The sequence below is a fragment of the Phacochoerus africanus genome, chromosome 3, assembly GCF_016906955.1.
Source record: "Phacochoerus africanus isolate WHEZ1 chromosome 3, ROS_Pafr_v1, whole genome shotgun sequence".
Lineage (NCBI taxonomy): Eukaryota > Metazoa > Chordata > Mammalia > Artiodactyla > Suidae > Phacochoerus > Phacochoerus africanus.
The window spans coordinates 112131359-112148508 of record NC_062546.1 but is presented as its reverse complement, the minus strand read 5'-3'; the positions used below and the strand labels follow the sequence as shown (position 1 = coordinate 112148508).

The following is a 17150-nucleotide window of genomic DNA, read 5'->3' as shown; positions in this document are numbered from 1 at the left end:
GGCAACGCCGGATCGTTAACCCACTGAGCAAGGCCAGGGACCGAACCCGCAACCTCATGGTTCCTAGTCGGATTCGTTAACCACTGTGCCACGACGGGAACTCCTAATTAGTTTATTTTTTGAATGCTTCAGAAAATATTTTTTTCATGATGTGCTTTGGTGATTTCAAGCTGTTTCACAAATGTATAAAAAGCATGTACAAAATAGTACATCTTCAAATGTTCTTAAGCTATAAGCAGTGTCCCTGTTTCCATGGTACAAGAAAGTGTTACACAGCCTCTTCCAAGGCAACAGAGCAAAGACCAAGCCCAGTCTCCAATTCTGCTCTGTAGCCCAGGCCACATAAAGCTCTCCTTTCCTCTTCTGTTGAGAACATATGGCCTTTTGCCAGATAACAAGATCACAAATCTCCCAGTTCCTCAATGGCTGACAGTTCATTGTCTATTTATAACTAATGTACTATATGGACATAACAAAGGGTTTTCACCACAGGATTGACAATGGCCTGACCAGGTAGTGTTGTTGGTGGGAAATTTAGTGTCTGTCTGTCTGCTTATCAAGTACTCTATAAACAACACTGGGTATGCCTCGTAGGGAACCAGGTGGTATAACTGTCTAGCAATTTATAACAGACAAATATATCATTCTCTCAACAAAGCTCCTCAAAAGAAATTTTGATCAGAGACCCCCACCTGAGGGATTCACACACCCTAATGGAGTATTACCTGGTTCCAAAAAAAGGTCTGGAGGTATAACATAAGAATGCAGGTAACTTGATTTATTTCAAGCCTGTTTTAGAAAATAAATGCAGATTATTAAGATAAGAAAACATTTTACATCCTGAGGCAGAAAACAAGGGCTACCTGTCTCTTTAAAATCTTTTAAAACAAATACATAGCTATAAGGCAGTATATTTCAGAGAATTCTCTTGGTTAGAAACAGCTGCTTGCTTAATTAGAATACAGAATACAAGATAAGATACTCTTTTATTTTATAAGTTCTCATAAATATATAACAAAAATGCCATCATGTGTTGCTTAATGCCTTTTGCAGAACTTAGTTAATGGTTTCTTTATTCAACAAATACAGCTTGAGTTCTTCCTCTGTGCCAGGCACAAACACAATACATGTGTGGAGAGAATGATGTGAAGGGGAAACAGGAGCTTATGAGCGACTAGAGGAGAAATACATGAATCTGTCACTCAGATAAATGCAACCTAGACTTTGATGTTCAAGAGAATGTGAGGAATGTGATTCTTCAAGAGTTAAGAACAAAAAAAGCTTGACCTTGGCTGGAGCAGGAAAACCCTTCCTGAGGAAAGGGTACTCCAGCTGAGAGCTAAAGGGTGCAGGCATTCAGCACTGAGCAGGGAGGCGGGAGGCCAGCACGCAAAGGCCCTGAACACCGCCAGTCCCAGGAACCAGCCAAGAGAAGAGCAGAGAAGCTGGGGGAAATGGAACTAGAAAGAGGGGAGGGAGATGTGGGTGGAGATGTGAGAAGATAGCAGATCGCACAGAGCCTTAAATAGGCCACTTTACGAAGGCTTATCTTAAAGATTTTTCCACCATATGTAGCAACTGTTGCATATGCTCAATTTCAATGGAATATAAATATCAAGAAAAGCTGAGTCATGGTTATATAAAACAGCAGAGACACTTCTTAAATACATATGTAGTTCAGACAGTAAGTTGAAAAACAATAAAGTTTTTAACCAGAAAAGTGACTTGTAAAAAAGGTTTTAAGAAGTTATGTGTATAGGGAGTTCCATCATAGTGTAGTGGAAAAGAATCCGACTAGGAACCATGAAGTCGCAGGTCTGATCCCTGGCCTTGTTCAGTAGGTTAAGGATACGGCGTTGCCATGAGCTGTGGTGTAAGTCGCAGATATGCAGCTCGGATTCTGACATGACTGTGGCTATGGTGTGGGCTGGCAGCTGTAGCTCTGATTAGACCCCTAGCTTGGGAACCTCCATGTGCTGTGAATGCGACCCCCAAAAAGCAAAAAAAAAAAAAAAAAATTATGTCTATAGGATCTCCTGCATTTGATAATAGTTATGTAACCCTCCATTCAGATTTTCACCTTCTGTGGTAAAATCCAGTCCCAGATTGCATAATGGCATATGGGAGGGCCAAACACCTCCTAAAACACATTGGTTTCACATTCCTAACCAGGAAGTAGAAATAAGTAGACATGTGATTTGACAACTTTAAAGTAATTACCTCTGCAGATGTAGATTATGAGGGTGATGGGGAATTACCAAATAAAACCTCTATAAGTCCAAGCAAAAGTCAAGATGTTAGGGTTGGGAAGGGTTTTACAGCCCAATTCCTCTGCCTCTGTTTCAGGGCACATGCACATAGGGCTTGCATGACTAGTCTGAAATCACTCAAGCTCTTTGGCTTAGGTTTCCCTTCTCAGTGCCTTTATTCACTGTTCAGCATCCAACACACTGAGGTTCCCATAGCCACAGCCCTGCTGACGCTAAGTGCGTGATGTAATGAAGCATCACCATTTTTATTGCATGTGCTTCACTCTGTTTCGTGCAGATGAAGCAGACAAGTGTCAAAGATATTATTACACTTCATCTAGCCTTCACTTTGCACCCACCAGGCCTGGCTTCAGGGGTCCACCCCTTCTTTTAATCAGCGTTATCTGATTTCTACCATCTCCATAATATGAGAATATGACTGCCTTTTCAACACATTTTTGAAACCTATGCCAGTGTTCCAGGCAGTCGAACTGCCTCTCCCTAAACACTAAAATATCTGACTAAGAGAATGACGCATTGTTCTCCTGGAATATTAGACAATGCTACCCGACTGACATGGCCACGAAAACCTTCAAACATTTATAGTGCAACTCACTTTTCAAAGAACTTCAGGGGGGAAAAATGTAACCTAGAACACAATATTCATGGGAAAACTACACTCACTTCCTTCCTACTGAGATCCTCTCAAATAATAGGAAGTGATGAGGAATCAAGTGAGAAGTTGGAGTCCTCTTGGGAAAAAAATTTAAACAGCTCTCAAAGGGCAGCCCTCAAAATACATGTATTCAAGAAACCAGGCACATAAAAGTCCCTGGAAATCAATATGGTATCTGAAAACAAATTACTAAATTTGGCCATATATGGAAATCTGCAGTTATTCTACTGTATTTTAATTATTTAACCAATAATAGCATTTACAATGTGCCAGACTTTTCTAGAATCCTTTCAAATGACAAGTATTCTAATCTTTACAACAACCCACTGAGATAGGTCTTATTACAAAGGAGGAAACTGAGGCACAGCAAGGTGAACTGGCCCAAGATCACACAAAAGTGGCAGGTCTGAGATTCAGACCCAGACACACTGCTCCAGATTCTTCAGCAATACAGGTTATTTTAAAGTTTTCTGAAACAACCAACCAAACAACCAGTGAGACATAAAGCTACAAATGGTCACTGCATACAGAATTGGGATTTTTAAAAATTATCAGTGGGGATCCGCATTCTCTCTTATAATGAGGATTTTATTTTTAAGAAGCCCTTTGAAGCCACCTGAAGAAGTGAGAAGTCATCTGGCAAATTGGCAGGATCATTCAGTATTGTGTGCTCACTTATTTAAGGCTGGGGCAGAGAATAACAGAAGACTTTCTATTCCAAAATACCAGTCTTCCTCCTGGTTCTAACAATTGGAGTGTTTCCTAAGTTAAGAAGATCCTGTCTTGAGATATACATACCCTGTAGGATGGTTTGTTCTATAGCAACTGTGCTTTTGTTATATTGTTTTGATTAGACCAATATTTAGCTGAAAACACTCTCAGTTTTTCTTGTGAGCTATGAAGGGAGAGAAGGAAATGTATCACTAAACCAACTGTAAACATTCCTATCTACTCCCCCACACACACCTCATCTCTGAAAGATTATTCCTGCTCAAACTTCTGAAACCAGTCCTTCTGGAGAGTTTAAGAACCTCAGTGAACATGGCGGCCAGTCCCACTCTTGCCTTGCATTTGGGTTCTTGTAACTAGGTCCTTATTCTTTGGAGCCTGCATCACTGCCTGGATAACCTGCCAAGTGTTTTCATTCCTCCAAAACTAAGACTATGCTCTCCTTTATCCAGTCTTCCCTTAAAGTCCAAACCCAGAGCAGCTGGGGACTCTCTGTCAGAGCCACAAAGGCATGAAGCACCTCCTGCCAGGCGCCCCCTGCTGGCTGCAACATGCCTTTACCCTTGCTGTGTGGTTTCCACCCTGTCCACCACCTGCTCAGGTCTTGTCCCCCTAGCACCTGACAATCCCCAAGCATCCACCCCTCACTAAGAAGAACATGTATGATTTCTAGGTCACTCTGCATTTGATCTGATGGGCCCCACTGCCTATCAAACTCTCAGTGCTTGCTTTTACATTAGGATCACCTGGGGAGCTTTTTAGAGATGCAGATGGTTGGGTTTCATCCAGATTAATTAAAACAAATTCTCTAGAGATGGATCCAGAGTACTTGTACCTAAGAAAAATTTCCAGATAAGTCTCATGTGTACCCAGGCATGAGAGATACTACTCTACATCAATATTTCTGAAATTTCAATGTACATACATGTAACTTCGGAGTGTTGTTAAAACTTACTTGCTGGTTCAGTAAGAGCATGGCTTGAGATTTTGCATTTCTTATAAGACTCCAAGTGATGACTTAGACATTGATCCATGGACCACTCTTTTGAGTAGCAAGGATCAAGACCAGTGGGTCTCAAAGTATGGTCAAGAATCACCTGGGGACTTGTCAGGGATGCAAAATTTCAGGCCCCTCCTCAGACATACTAAATCAGAAACTAAGGCTAGGACCCAAAAAAGACTGTTTTGACGAGACTTCCAGGTGATTCCAATGCTTGCTAGAGTTTGAGAACCACTGACCTAATGGCACTGCGCAATACAAATACAAAGCAAGCCACGTATGCAATTTAAACATTTTTGGTTGTCACCAAAAGTAAAAAGAAACAGATAAAGTTAACTTTAACCAAATATTTTATTTAACCTAATATGTCTGAAATACGATTTCAACATAAAATCAACATTAAAAAAAAAAAGAACTATGATTGTTTACATTCTCTTTTTCAAACTGAGGCTTCAAAGTCTGGTGTACATTTTACACTTACATGACATCTCAGTTCTGATGAGCCACGTGTTAAGTGCTCAGTAGCCACATGTGTCCACCATATTGGATAGCCAAGCTTTGGACTTATAGTGATAATAGCATTAAATTTAATGCTTTCTATGTATCTGGCATTACTTGGTTAAGCTTTTTTTTTTTTTTCTTTTTCTTTTTAACGGCTGCACACACGGCATACGGAGGTTCCCAGGCCAGGGATTGAATCCAAGCTGTAGCTGTGACCTACACCACAGCTGTGGCAATGCCAGATCCTTTTAACTCATTGCTCCCGGCTGGGGATCAAACCCTCACCTACACAGTGACCCCAGCCACTGCAGTCAGATTCTTAATCCACTGTGCCTCAGCAGGTACTCCTGGTTAAGCATTTTATGTGCATAATCATAGAAGCTCTATCACAGCTCTGTGGATTGGTACCGTTATTATCCCTATTTTATGCAGGAAAAGAGTTATGCCAAAGCCTTATTTAGTGTTTCACCAATATAAGAAGACTACCATGATATAAGAACTTCCCAGTTAGTTTAAATCAATTTATTTGTAAAAATAGAAAGAAACTAAATAAAACGATTAAAAGTAGTACAGTTGGTACAATTGCTAAGGTGTTAATAGCTTATAAAAGTCGTAGAAGTTGGGTAAGTAGAAAAGCCCAAATTTGCTATCCTCTAACCTTTTAAGATATGCCTCAAGTCCAGTTTGCACTCTTCTGTTACATCAGATCTGTTGAAAGGTCTTATGGACAGGCTGCCTAGTTAGTCTGGATTTGGGGGAACAAAGGAAACCTGGCAGGGTAGGACTTATCCTAAATGGAGCAGCCAGCAGGGTCATAACCTGCTCATCCAAGTGCAGACTGACATTAAAATGAGTCTAATAATAAATAGTTAAAGGTGAGGCAGTGGGCTTCTCTCAGTATTGGTGTGGAAAGCAGTCAGTTTGGAATTTAAAAATAATGGTTGACTTAGTACTCAAATAGTTAATCTTTATCTGTTCCCTTAACTTCCATAGTTTCTCAAGGAAGGCCAATTTTTAAATACATTTCCTTTTCATTTGAAACTACTGCAAGGAGGAAAAAGTAAAAAAAATTTAAAAAAAAATTTTTTCCTGAGGCTAGGCTTTCATTTCTTGCCAGAATTACCATTTATCATTTTGACCGAGGAAAGTAAATACCCAATTTTAAATTGACAGGTATTTAAGATATATTAAAATAGGACCACTTGAAACAAATGAACAGAAAAGTGCATTATTCTACAGAGATTTTTTAAAATAATCCTGCTGTATATTTGTTAAAGTTGATCTCATTTAAAAATGTGGATTAGATATTTCAAACATGTTATAATTCTTTTTTTAATTTAAATATCTGCATAGTTTTAACATAGGTGTATTGCACCAAAAGAGTTCACTATTTTACTGTAGTAGATGTAACTGAAAGAGCAGTCATGTGACCTTTTTTTTTAACCTAATCATACATGGTCTTCAATATTCTCTTTGTTTCTCTTTCCAGATATAATTGATATGCAGTCCTGTATAAATCTGAGGTATATAGGGTAATCATTTGATTTACATACATCATGATTATCACAGTAAGTTTAGTGAATGGTCCTCGTCTCAAACAGACACACAATTAAAGAAACCAGAAATTTTTTTTTCTTGTGACAAGAACTCAGGATTTACTCTCTTAACAAGTTTCATATATCAAATACTTCAGTGTAAATTACATTTATCCTGTTATACATTATATCCCTCATACTTACTTATCTTATAACTGGAAGTTTGTCCCTTTCTACTGCCTTCATCTGACCCCTCCCTCCTCCAACCCTTGTCTCTCTAATAACCACAAATCTGACCTCTTTTATGAACTTCTCTGTTTTTGAAATATAATTGACCTACAACACTATGTTCCTGTTACAGGACACAATGGTTTAATATTTCCATATATTTCAAAATGATCTCTACGATCAGTCTGGTTACTGCTGGATCGCCATACAAAGACAGTACATGGTGGTTGATGCTACATCTTCCCCACATTGTACATTTCAGACCTGTGACTATTTTGCAGCTGGAAGTTGGTACCTCTTAATCCTCCTCACCTATTTCTTTCCGTAGTATTTTCTAGATATGATCGGAGCCTCTGGGAACCCACCTTCGTAATATTAACTATAAAACAGATGAAGGTGGTTTTTACACTGGACCAAGATCAGAGAATCTTCTTTCACCTCCTTTTACCTCCCAGGAGTCCTTCCTGACTGCGCCAGCATTCTCTTTGTAATGAGGACTAGGGAGTTGAGAGGATTCGGGATTTCATCTACAGAGAATAAAGGCTTTTATAAAAAAAAAAAAAAATACCTAAGTGTTTCCTTGGTAGGAAGTAACTAATTTTCCCTCTTAGGGGTGTTGCGAAAGGCATAATGAGACCATGGAAGTCAGGAGTCAGTCTGATGACGCATATCTTCCTTCAGTCAGAGAAGAAAGAGATCTCCATCGCCAGTTGCTATGGTTTGAACAGCATGCGGAAAAGAAGCTGTAAAAGTTTATAGCAACTTCTGTCTTTCTCCTTGCTGTGTTTGTGGGATGTCAATCATCCCAGGCAAAGACATTGTTAATTCTGTCCACTATTGTATTCTCAGAGTGCTTGACATGTAGTAGATGCAGAAGTACTTGCCACAAAAATATTTGTTGCATGAATGAACGGATACAATGTCTAGCTCTTAATTCATTGTTCCAGCAACAAAATGAAAGCTCAGAATTTGTTGGTCACTGTTGGCAACCCAATCTGAAGTATGTCTTCACTGGCTCTCGAAGGGAGAAGCAGGAGATGGGTGCCTGTCTACATCTTGTCATTGAATGGCCCCCAATCTCTGCCAGCAGATAAGAAATGTCAACAGCTTAACCCAGTAGCTTTCAAAAATAGCATAGTTGATGAAACTGGAAATTTGGGTGCGTGCTAGAAATAAACCATTTGTCTTCAGACTTAAGAAGGGTAGGCTGACAACAGCTATTCCTTCCAGAAAAATCGAAAATATTTTTAAGACCCATATGAGCAAGCAAGGAAATACCAGAAGAAAAATCTATCCTCTCAAAAAGGCATAAATAGAACATCTTATTTTCAATGAATCAGGTCAATCATTTTGAGAACTCGAGGACTATAGCAGTACCATGTTTCTTTAAGATTTTAGTCAAGTTTTTTTTTGTGTTTTGTTTTCAATAGTGCTGGAAGTTTTCCTCAAAATGTAAATGAATATTTGCACAGTGAAGCAAGTTGTTGTGGGTTTCCTGGTTTGTACCCCGCCCCACCGCCCCGAGGAGGGGTGTGTGTGTGGCGATTCGGGCAAGGTTTTTTCATCCCCTTGCAGACAACCCTGGCTGCTGTTAATGCTGAAAATAGCTCAAATGCTCTCAGAACAGTAGCACCACCCAGCAGCTGGGATTCTTTTCCTCTCTTATTTGCCTTCTCTCTTGCCTTTTTTCCCTTCAGACACTTGGATTGGATTTAATCTTAAACCTCTGGAGTTCAAGACCTTTTAAAAAGGGCTAAATAAACAATCTCCACATGTAAAAGGCCACTGACTCCTACTTCCTCTCTTCAGAGCAACTGTTGAACCCGGCTGACTGTAGGTAAGATTTTTTTTTATTCTGGAATTATTTTATGGGTTTCTGGTATGTTTAGGACTCATGTTTTTTAAATAACTTGTTCATCATGAAAATGAATGAGGGCTGTGAACGATTTTCAGGTAAATATGGTGTTCCAGAATACAGCAGTAGCATCTGTGCATTTTTGTGGCTGTAATTTTAAACTTTGCTGAATGTGCTCTGTAATGCTGACCTGCAGCACAGACTCGCCTGTGATCGAGCCGCATCAGAACACTAATCAAGCCTGATTGCCAGCGTTGTTCCAGAACCTTTCAGACATCATAATTTTCTTGTTTAGACTGCTTACTTATTTTTAACTTTCTAAAGGCATTTTTTTTTTAAAGGAAAATGATGCAACTACCTGAGTAAAGGAAATATACTGGTGATTTTTCTTTAAGGACAATGAGATAGCTCTGTCTTATTATATTCTTTCATTACTGTTTTGTTCATTGCTATTATGAAATTAGAATGGTTTTGGGCTTGTCTGTTTGGTTTTTGTATATTCCTAGCACAATCTGGTGACTCAGTTTTGAGATTCCCTCACCTGGCTGAATGTCTTAGGCTAGCATGTTTCTCTAATGTGACAATATATAATATTTTGGAGAGCTTTCTGTGCCTTCCCCCTCCCCCACCTTATGATTGGTCTTGACATTTTGCGAAGTACTTTGATCTGTGGACTTTAACTTCAAACACAACATTTAATTTGATTTGGGGGATTTACTATGTTCAGTAAAAAGTCTTTTTTTTTTTTTTTTGGTTTAAGGTTTTTATATCATTTCCTTTGAATAATCTATCGGTATTTTCTCACTGATATGTCTTAGGTTTTGTTAGTACAGAAACTCCCCAACTGAAAGGCAAAGACTATTTTATGGCAGGTTTCTCCGACCATTATAGACTTTATGACAACTCTCTGCTCCCCTCCAAGCAGATGTCTAAAATCAGGCAGCAAATGATGGTGCCCAGGACCAGATTCTATCAACCCTCATTTGAGTGCCTCCAAATTACCATGTGCCTCAGGGCTTCGCTGTTGCTTTTTAACATGGACACTGAAGTCCTTGGAATTTACAGAGTCTGGTTTCCAAAGAAGTTTGCTGGTATCACAGACCACATGTCAAAAGAAAATACGCATTTTAAACATACATCTTCCAAAATAACTTTTTGAAAAAAAGTTAAGAAAAATAAAGAATAAAATTAAAAGGAGAGAAAAGAAACTTTAAATAAGGAAAGGGGGGAGTAGGGGGAGAAAGTCTCTGTAGCCAAAAGTCTGTTGTGCTAGTGAAGCTTCTGCTGAATGAGGAATAAGAAATGAAAAAACATGTACTTCTCCAGCGTAGGCAGAGGGTAGCACTTTCCAGCCATTCAATCAACTTTTAGATGTTCTCTTTATTTTAGAGAAAACTCATGTGTATATGACTTTCGTTTGTCACTCGCTTGTTCTCTGCTGTAAGCAAAGGTTATTTTCAAAGTCCTCAGCAGATTCTGAGTTTGATGTTCCCCGGCAAGCTGTCCCTGAGAGCCTGGTGAAGGTTAAGAGGAGAATGAGCCTAATCCTGTCAGGAGACGGTTTTAAGTCCCAGCCAAGGACTGTGGCTCCTCAGAGCTGGCACAGTGTGTCCCCTGCGTCGCACACCTTGTTAAGGAAGGAGGAAGCCAGAGGCTGCAGGACACGTTTCCCAAGGGGTGGAGCTAGGGAGTAAACTGAGGGAGAGGTCTGTCTGGATTAGGAGCAGATGCAATGTGATCTAAAATTGGGACTAATACAGTAGGAAAACCTAGAGCTGTTCAGTTGTTGTTTTTTTTTTTTTTTTAATTTCCAAAACCTGGACATTTAATTGTTAACTTTCCTTTCAGATCTTCATTACACGAAGTTTATTCATCATCCCATTTCTGTGATGTGTGTACAGTCAAAACTTCCAGTTATTTTGAGCATATACTTCACTGCCTTTGGGGGATCTAGAATTCTCTCCCCCTTAGTTCTAGAAGGGCTTGATTTTGGCATTGCTGAGGACGCATGTATAGGAATACAGCCAAGGGCAGCAAGATGAAATGGGAGAGGCCACTCCACTCTTAGGCAAGCCATTTTTTCCTGTTCTGTTGGGGTTTTTTGTTTGTTTGTTTCCATTAGCCCCTTAATTTTACTCTGAAACTTTGGTTTGTTTGAATATGAAACTCAAGGAGAAACCTAGCCAAAACCACTGAGTTTCACACAGGTTCCACATGAAAGAAGTATTCTATCCAGCCTTGCTCGAAACTTGGCCCATGTGTTGCCAAAAGTTTCATGAATGTCAGTGAGCCTGATGTGAAACCTGATCCCCAACCAGGCGACTTCTGGCAACTTTGAGGCTGTACTATGGAAGTATAGAATCTGTCAAACAGGGACGCCCCTTATTTTCATATCTCCAACTGTAACTTCACGAGTACACACATTTTTCCAATAAACTCCCATTTTTTCTATGATATTTTAAAGCCAGGTTCAATTCTAATATGAATTTTTATAGCTGTGGTATTAAAATATTGGCAAATAGAAGTCTGCATTTTACATTCCAACACAGTCCGAACCAAGTGGTGTGAACATGTTGGTATAATTCAGCTGAAGGAAGTCAGTCCCAGGAGAGTCCTGGAATGTCTTTCTTTGTTTAAATATACTTCTGTGCTAGTGTGAAACAAACAGTAACATTTTGTCCAGGTCTATCTGCTTGACAGTATGTCTTTTGTTCACTATCCAAAGGTGGTGTCAAATACATTGGTGGAAAAATAATAAACTTCCAGCTTTTTTTTTTTTTTTTTTTTTGCCTGCTCAGCTTATAGACTCCTAGGGAACATTGTAAGCATTGAAAAGTTAAGTTCCATTACTTCTAATGTAATGTCTACAGAGGATAAAGGAGTACCCAGCAGAGTCAATTTGCTTCTGAAAACCTTGACCTAGAGCTGTTGCAGGTGAACAGTAAAAAGGGTTGGGCTGTGAAGGTGTGTGTGGTGTTTTGAGTGGTTGAAAAAGAAGAGGGGATTTGTAATCTTTGTTCAGCAAATCTGTCACATTTAAACCCAAAATAACCAAGCCCAGGATCTGAAAATGAAAACATTCTTTTCTTTTATTGACCATTTAAATTCATGCTGACTGGCCATTGCATTTGGGGCGGTATTCTTTCTCTCATTAAAGACCCAAAGGATTACAGTTCTGATCATTAGAATTCCAGAAATGGTAAATATTCTCCATTGAAAATAGGACCAACTGGGAGACCTACATAGTTGTAGGTGGGCTTCCATGAATCAGTCTCAGAAATATCGTCATGATTCTATGGCCATTATAGATGCTAAGCCACATTATTAAATGTCATTTTATTAGCTGGAGTATTTCTGGATTCATTTGAAGAATTTTCATAAAAATGAATTTGTGACCTTTAGTCAGATTAAACTTAGTGAATATATAGTTATTCATTATAAAATAAATTGCCATCAACTCTCATTTTTATAATTTTATAATCTTGTTTTTATGAAATTTTTGTTAAAGTTTGCATTTTAGCAAGTGACTAGTAAAATGACTGAAACTGATCCCATACTAAGTAAAACATTTGGAAAAAATAACAAATTTAGGGGTCTTATATGTACAAGCTGCATTTTAACACCGACTTCACTATTCATAGTATACATTTGTCAGCATATATATCTGATTTTTATATCCCCAAACTAACCCAAGAGAGCAGAGGAAAGGAAGATACTCAGTGGAAGTTAGTAAAGAAAATACGAGAAAACAATTCATGACCATCCTACATGAACATTCTCACCAAACATATCAAAGTATAAAGAATTGAGTATTTTGGAAACAACCATCATCTATAATAAAATAGGAAAAAGGAAAGTGTGATGGAAGATAATACAAGAAAAAGAATGTATATATGTATATGACTGGGTTACTATGCTGTACAGCAGAAACTGATGCAAACATTGTAAATCAACTATATTTTAATAAAAAATTTTAAAGGAAAGGATGAAGATATCAGATTGAAAATAAACTCTAAATTTTTGCATATGCAAATGTTTCTTTAAGTCATAAAATCATTCTTCTTTCAAGAATGGCCTCACCAGCCATTTAAGAATGCAAAAATCAGTCACTTAAAAACTCTTCTCTCATGCTTAATTTTCTGTCAGAGGTATGGAATCCACCTAATATTTATTCATTCATCAAGGATATACTATTATAGCCTAAATTTAGATATGCATTGCATTTGCTTTCTTAAAAAAATTAGTATCAGGAGTTCCCGTCGTGGCGCAGTGGTTGACAAATCCCACTAGGAACCATGGGGTTGCAGGTTTGATCCCTAGCCTTGCTTAGTGGGTTAAGGATCCGGCTTTGTCGTGAGCTGTGGTGTAGGTTGCAGACGTGGCTCAGATTCCACGTTGCTGTGGCCCTGGTGTAGCCCCGGTGGCTACAGCTCCGATTCAACCCCTAGCCTGGGAACCTCCATATGCCGTGGGAGCAGCCCAAGAAGTGGCAAAAAGACAGAAAAAAAAAAATTAGTATCAGTCTGATCAGACCATGATGACATAAAATATGGTGCCTCCCCTGACAGACCAAAGATGGTTATTTACTGGAAGCAAGAAAGTCATCATTCTCTAATTAAATTTTTGTTTGTTACTTAGATATTATTATTTACTCTGAAATAAGAAATAGTACTGAAAATATGCTTTAATAATAACAATCCCAAATGCTACCATGATCGTAAAGGCTTCTTTCATTTTATCCAAGGCAGACTGTCAAAATAATGTGGGCTTTTCTGGAAGGTTTAACTACAAAGATAGCTGTCAGGGGATAAGTCAGGTCTCTTTAATACCACTCTCATTCCTGGGCTTTATCCTGGGGAATAAGAGAGTAAGAAGCCCTAGTGACCCTTTAAATCACCTCTACACCCAGGGAAGTGTCCACCTGCCAGAGTTAGAACAGAGGAGGGAAGAGAAGGGCACTCTTTCTCTGTACTAGGGCAGAGGGCCTCCCAGAGTCTCTTGGTCCAACTATTTTTTTTTTTTTCTTTTCTTATGGCATTATCTTTGTTTCCTGCTATTTCCACTTATCTTTTCCCAAAAGAAACAAAGGCCTTCCTTGCAAATGTCACCATTCCTACTTTGTTAAAGGAGGAAAAAGTCCCAAGGTAGTTAGCTCTAGGGGCTGAAAGATTCATGCACATTACAAAGCTAGTCCATGGGCCCGGAGTTGGAAGAACATCTGCATGAGTGTCACAGGTAGAGTTGGGTTTAATAATAACGGAGGTCTGTTGAAGAATTCATACCAAAATAAAAATAAAATGGACCTGACAGCCATCCTTCAGGTCAGAACAAAATATCCATTTTTTCAAATCAAACTTTTTATTTTAGAACAATGTTAAATTTTCAGAAAAATTGTGAAGATAGGACCAGAGTTCCCATATAACCCACACCAAATTCCCCTATTATTAATGTCTGACATTAATATGGTAACTTTGCTATAGTTGAAGGACCAGGATTGATACATTAGTAACTAAGGAGTTCCAGTACCATAGGGTGGTATTGCTATTAATATGGGGTTGGTTTTGCAGGCATTGTGTTCCCAAAGTACAGGTGCCCCCCAGAATTGCTGCATCACGCATTTTATATCGCTAGTAATAGCAAGTGGAATGTTGGCTTTCACATCAAGAACTTTGAAAGTGTACCATTTCACTCCATTATAAAATACAAAAATTTAAAACAGGTTAAAAATAACAGTCAAAGGATAATGAGAAAACGATTGGTCTAAGCAATAAAAGAGCTATTTGGAATAACAACTTCTGACTTTCTATGCTTCACTAAGAACAAAACATAAGCAAAAAAGGGATGAGGATTACAGAGAAAGACAAGTATGTGTCAGTGGTATAAAGAACCAGTAGTTATGACTTGGTTGATCAAAACCAAGGATGCAGGTCAACGAAAAGAATCAGGTTAGTAACTTGACACGGTTTAAATAAAATAATGTACTCTCTACTGAAAGGTCAATTCAGCATTAGAAAAGATCAGAGGGAAACACTAATCTCTTGTTCTAAAGATAAATTTGGGCTTGGAAAAAGAAATCGAATTTAGTTTTATGGAAAAACAAAAGTACAGCACACCTGGAAGTTCCTGGGCCAGGGTTAGAATCTGAGCTGTAGCTATGACCTGCACACAGCTGGATCCTTTAACCCACTGCTCCTGGCCAGGGATCCAACCCACACCTCTGCAGCAACCCAAGCTGTTGCTATTGGATTCTTAACCCACTTCACCACAGGGGGAACTCCCAGCATGTGTTTTTAAAGACTTGCGTTTTGGTTATTTTGACCCGTTGCAAACACTAATCCAAGTACAACTTTGAATTGATTTAATTCTAGTAGAGACATTGCTCTTGACATGCATTCAACTCAGTGGTTTTCTTGCTCAATTTTGCAAAGCTAAGAAATTTGATTGGTTTCGAATTTAGCTCCAAGCAATGTTCAGAAGTTTTGTGTTTGTTTGACCTGACCATTTAAGTGTTTTAAAACTATGCAACATTTAACTTTCAGAACAAATTCTTACCGTTAAAAATACCTAAGGATATCAAAAAAGTTATACATTGGTACATTTTCTATGAATTTAATGACCATATAACCAAGAAGAGTTAACAAATACAGTTTTGATTTATAGATCAAAAATGTTTTCTACTCCACATTTATCTGTTTTACCATGAAAGTATTCACATTTTAAAAATTGTTATTATAGTGAGATTAAAGACCACAGTTAAGAATGGAAAACTATCCAAAGCCAAATACGGCCATCTAAATGTGCAGTTACAATAGAAACCACATCCTTGTGGTACTGGCTGGGCCAGGTGTTGGAAGGTATGGTGGCATCTGGTTGACCTTCATGTGCACATCTGTGAGTAGTCCAGAAAAGTGAGCCTGTACTAAAGGATTGAGCAGAGCAGTCCTGGAGATACACAGTAGAGGAAGTTTTGTGCTAATTCAAGAAGGATGTCAAATGTCAAACTAAGAGATCCAGGCCTCATTCTTTTTTTTCTTTCTTTTTTTTTTTTTTTTTTTTGTCTTTTGTTGTTGTTGTTGTTGCTATTTCTTGGGCCGCTCCTGCGGCATATGGAGGTTCCCAGGCTAGGGGTCCAATCGGAGCTGCAAACACCGGCCTACGCCAGAGCCACAGCAACGCGGGATCCGAGCCGCGTCTGCAACCTACACCACAGCTCACGGCAACGCCGGATCGTTAACCCACTGAGCAAGGCCAGGGACCGAACCTGCAACCTCATGGTTCCTAGTCGGATTCGTTAACCACTGCGCCACGACGGGAACTCCCCAGGCCTCATTCTGATGTACAAGGAGGTCATTATTCCTGACTATACAGGGAAGTAAAATGATACCCTTGAGGAGAAGTAGATAGCTTACGAAGTATCACTTCTCCATGGCTTATTTTAAATAAAAAAATCAAATTGCTTTTGACAAAAATCATTTTGTAATTTGAAATATAATTTTTTTATATTTTTAATGTATTTAAGTAAATTTTTAAATAAAATACTGTATTATATTTATTTATGAATTGTTTTATAACCTGAAATATAAACTGTTATAGCGTAAAAAAGTGCTTACAAAGTGTTTACTACAAAAATCAATCACTTACTATTGATTTTGGACATAAAATTAAATAATTAAAATTTGTTCTTTCTATCAAATATCATTTTCATTCAAGGCAGAAAAAAAAAAACAAAAGTAGATGTAAACGAGCTTCTAAATTTTATCTTGATATCACAAAGGACTGTGGCTTATGATGAGAAACTTTAAAAAACCGAGTAAAAGACTGAAAAATTGAGTGAAATGGTAAATTCTGTAACAGATGATTTTTCTGTAGAAAGAATAATTAAAGCTGATTTTGTAAAAAAAAAATTTTCTTTAAAGTTGACTACTCGTCTTCAGTATAAAATAGATTTCATTTTAGTTTGTGCTTGAGCTACTTTACTTTAAAAATAAGTGGATGTATTTCATATTTAAAATTGATTTAAAGTTGACACTCGGGCTTTGCCTCATGTAGTGAGATCCATCACTTAATAACTACAGCTTGTGAAAAACTTGTAAAAACTTGTCTGGAAATAAAGTGATAATATTTGTGCTAAGGTGAGAAAACTAGACTACAGTGAGACTTTTTATCCTCCTTACACTATTTTATCTACTTTGGTATTGAAATTAAATAAAAATCATTGATTGAGGGTTAATAATCACTTGTACCTAAATCATAATTTTACATATTCACATACATCCTTTTTCTCACTAATATTGCAAATGACTGCATAAATGCATATGTGTAAAAACACTTGGCCAGTTTGAATTTTTTAGTGAACATTATAGCTTCATACATTTAA

At 38.1% G+C, this 17150-nt stretch overlaps 1 protein-coding gene across 15 annotated transcripts in view; it reads left to right on the top strand.

The window, feature by feature from the left end:
* Window positions 1-17150, top strand: part of SORBS2 (sorbin and SH3 domain containing 2) — a 208128-nt gene that overhangs the window by 27298 nt on the left and 163680 nt on the right. For all 15 annotated transcript variants that reach the window (XM_047772394.1, XM_047772400.1, XM_047772396.1 and 12 more), the window contains exon 2: window positions 8616-8755. The gene's annotated coding sequence lies outside the window, so the exon portion shown is untranslated. The remainder of the gene's footprint in view (window positions 1-8615; window positions 8756-17150) is intronic.